Here is a 3,684-nt window from a genome sequence, read left to right as displayed (position 1 = left end):
TGATCTGTTTGATATCACTGTGAATTTAATATTTTGGGCTGCTGAACTGTCCAAACCAAATACTACTGTTACCTGAAGTCAGCTTTGAGTTCTGGGAGAATGTGATGGGAATTTCTGTAATTCCCTGGTGCTGAATTGATGAGGCAACTAGCCCACTATTCAATCAATTAAATAACATAGGTTGCAGCCATATTTTTAAAGCCTGCTATGTTGGAAGCCACCCAAGCGCACAGCCTTGTAAACATAGTGTTTAGTTACCACAGACTATGAGGACAGCTATTTCATGTAATTAAAAAGGTCTTATGAAACTGGACCGGATTCGTTTTTAATCCAGGACACTCAGAATTAGGATAACAGTTGAACAGATGTAGTTCATATGATGTCATGTCGAACCACATTGGAAATCATTGTGTTTTACAGTTGTTCTGAGAGAGGACAAAACGCGATACTGTTTAGATATGGTGCTAATGGAGTTATTTTCTGATATCTGTCAGTCACAGCGTTGAACTTGGTGCTCATGTGAAAAGAGACAAACTGGGTCAAGAATGAAAACGGCTACAGAGAGAAGCTCACACCCAGTTTACCTTCTCACCTCCGCTCAGCTGGGGATGGGTGGAAGTAGTATTAGCTAAAAACAAACAAACAAATCCTTTTTACTGGTAGAAAAGCTTTCATGTACTTCGCTGTATGTTACCTACAGTACATATGTTTTGTTAGTCATGCGTACAAAAGCGTAGCAGATGAACAGTGTTACAAGCTCACTTGTGTGACAAACATTTAGCTCAGTAACTCAGCTGCTGTCTCAGCCCTCGACACGTCCCATACATGCTGAACCACAGCCTGTACTGAAGAATGTCGAAATGATTTGCTCATGAACCAACCACAGCTGTTATGTCCTGTTGCCTGAGTTTGGTTGATGGTTTCACAGCTTTTAGCCCCTGTTAGCATTTTGATTTCAATACATTTATTGTCTCTTGGTCATTTCTTCTTTCTACTACTGTCATGATATAACATACAGTACTGCATATTTGTCACGATGTAATAGGTAAAAACAATTCCTGATTTCCTAAATTATCAGCTGTATGTAGCTGACAGCTTAATGTCATGCACTGCATGCATGTTGACAACCATCTTCCTGCTAGCTTGTACTGTAGTTTGAGGTACATATTGGTTACATCCACTATGTACTAGCACTTCATCCAAGCATGACCTGCATTCAGTACTCGAAATACTCGACAGTTAGAGGTGCAGACCTGGGGACATGGAGGTAACAGAACAATCAAACCTCCTGATATGTACAGAGGCCTGGCTGGTCCTAGCAAGTGAAAATCTCCCTCCCTCCCTCATGAACTATTTACTTCTAGAAAAAAGGATGATCACTTTGTGCCAGTGATAATTCCTATATTTTTCTTTTCAAACAATTGGCTTAGTTCATTCATCTATAAGTGGTTTATTTTAGCTGCTTAAGTTATGAACGTTCAGTCTCAATACATATTTTAATAAAAAGCCAGGAAGTGTCAAATCCTGAACTTATAAATATCAAAAAAATGTCTGACAAGGCACCATTTATTTATAGAGGGTTTATAAGCTGTAATTAAATGTCCTCTTACTGGTGAAGAAATAATTTGCTTGTTTTATAATCAATTATAAAGTAACTTTTTCCACTGCCAACAATCCCAACTTATGAAGATGTACAGCGGTGCATCTGAAGAGACATTGACTAAAACTGTGTAATGTATGAAAACATGAGCAAACAGAAATAGACAATAAATAGCTGCCTAATGTCAATTCAGTGCCACTGGATGATGTATGTGTTACATTTGTCAAAGTTTACACAGAAACATCCAAATATTTGCACAAAATGATAAGAAATTGCTGGAAAGAGGTTAAAATACAGTTGTAAAGTGCTTTGACCAGTGCATAAAAGCGCTATATAAATACAGTCCATTTACCATTTAACAGATCAGAAAGGCAACGTTTGCTAAAAGACATGAAACCACAGGTTGTAAATATAAAAGAGAACTACACCAGGAGGAACTAAGTTGGTCTAACTTCCTTCCTGTTTAAAATTCCTTCCTGCTCCTAAACTGTCACAGAAGCAAAACTACAGAAGTATCATTAGCAAAATGTACTTAAAGAATCAAAAGTAAATCACATGATGCAGAAAATGTCTTAATTCTTTATTCGGTTTTATTACTGTTATAACAGCTCAATAAAATATTTAGCTCATTAATAGAGGAGAATTATTTATGACTTCAGCCATCACAGTCATTTATCATGATTTATTCATTAGGTTATGTCTTGACACAAAAACATTAACCCTCTTTGCCTACTGGTTCCAGCTTCTCAGATGTGAGAGTTCATCCCTTTCTTTGTCACATATGAAGTGAAAGTATTTGGGTTTTGGTCTGTGGGTCAGATAAAACGAGCACTGTGAGGACATGGCCTTGGGTTTAGGCAACTTATGGACATTTTTCACTATTTCCTGACATTTTATAGTGAAATATGAATGACATAAGAATAAAGAGGAGATTGGCTGCTAATGAAAATATTTGTAAGGTGTCTGTAGATTTACCTCCTTATCACCTCGCTATGCCCATGGACTTGGTAGTATGGGATTACAGGGTCTAGAAAGTAACACAGGAAGTAATATGATTAGTACTATGGGTAGAGTAATAGTGTTAAAGTAGCAACAGAAGCAGAAGCACAGCAAGTATTACTATTCAAGACAGACCAAAACTGTGGAAGAAGCACTAATAATAATAACAATAATAGAAAACATGAGAAAAATTTAAATGTGCATAACAAAATAATGCAAAATTGGAAGAAACAAAACTATAATGTAAGTTTGTACAAATGAAGATTAAATTAGTTTAGTAGATCTGTGAATTAGTGTGAAAACAGACATGAAATGATCTGGAGTTATTGTTTCAGTTAACTGATTGTTTATTAGTGAGAATGGACCTCTTTCTCCTTTTACCTCTTCTCCATGTTTCCTCTTTCTCCATGACTTGGTTCCTCTTCCTCTTCCTCTTTAGTGAACAGCTGTGGTTGGGGTGAAGCTGTTTTACAGAAACAAAACTGGTTTGTGTTAGTGACCATCACGACCACTTCCCTACTAAAAAGTTGCTACGTTTGCTTCTGAAACAGGTTTGTAGTCATGATGACGCTGCTGCAACATGTATACATGATAACATTTTAGCAAAGTTAAAGCCATGCAAGTTAAAGCAGAGGTGTACTCAAAATCTTTACAAGTCAACAGCGTAAAACTACAGTACTCGATTACAAGTAACACGTCTGCATTTAAAAGTACACTTAAGTAAACATACATATTGTTAGTAAAGGGTTTATTCTATTATAAAGCCACGTCCGGTTCTTTCAAACCAGGAACTCCGAGGGACGACTCAGACCACTTGAGTATATAAAAAAGATAACCGTGCTGGTTTATTCAAAGAGTCACAGGCAAGAATTAACATTACAAGTCCAGAGATCTTCCAACCCCCAGGCTGCCCAAGCAGCCCGGAAGCAGAAAAGACCCCGAACCAAGAATTGCTATACAATATCATCACTTAGTTGGCTCGCCCCCTCCTCCACAGAAACGTCAACCGAGACGTCTCTCTCTCTCACCAGCTTTGCAGCTGGCTATAACGTTAGCCAAAACATGAGGAAAAGTCAAGGTGTGTG

The sequence above is a fragment of the Monopterus albus genome, unplaced genomic scaffold (genome assembly GCF_001952655.1).
Source record: "Monopterus albus unplaced genomic scaffold, M_albus_1.0 scaffold534.1, whole genome shotgun sequence".
In the NCBI taxonomy this organism is placed as follows: domain Eukaryota; kingdom Metazoa; phylum Chordata; class Actinopteri; order Synbranchiformes; family Synbranchidae; genus Monopterus; species Monopterus albus.
The sequence above is the reverse complement of the archived record's forward strand: the minus strand, read 5'-3'. Positions refer to the sequence as shown.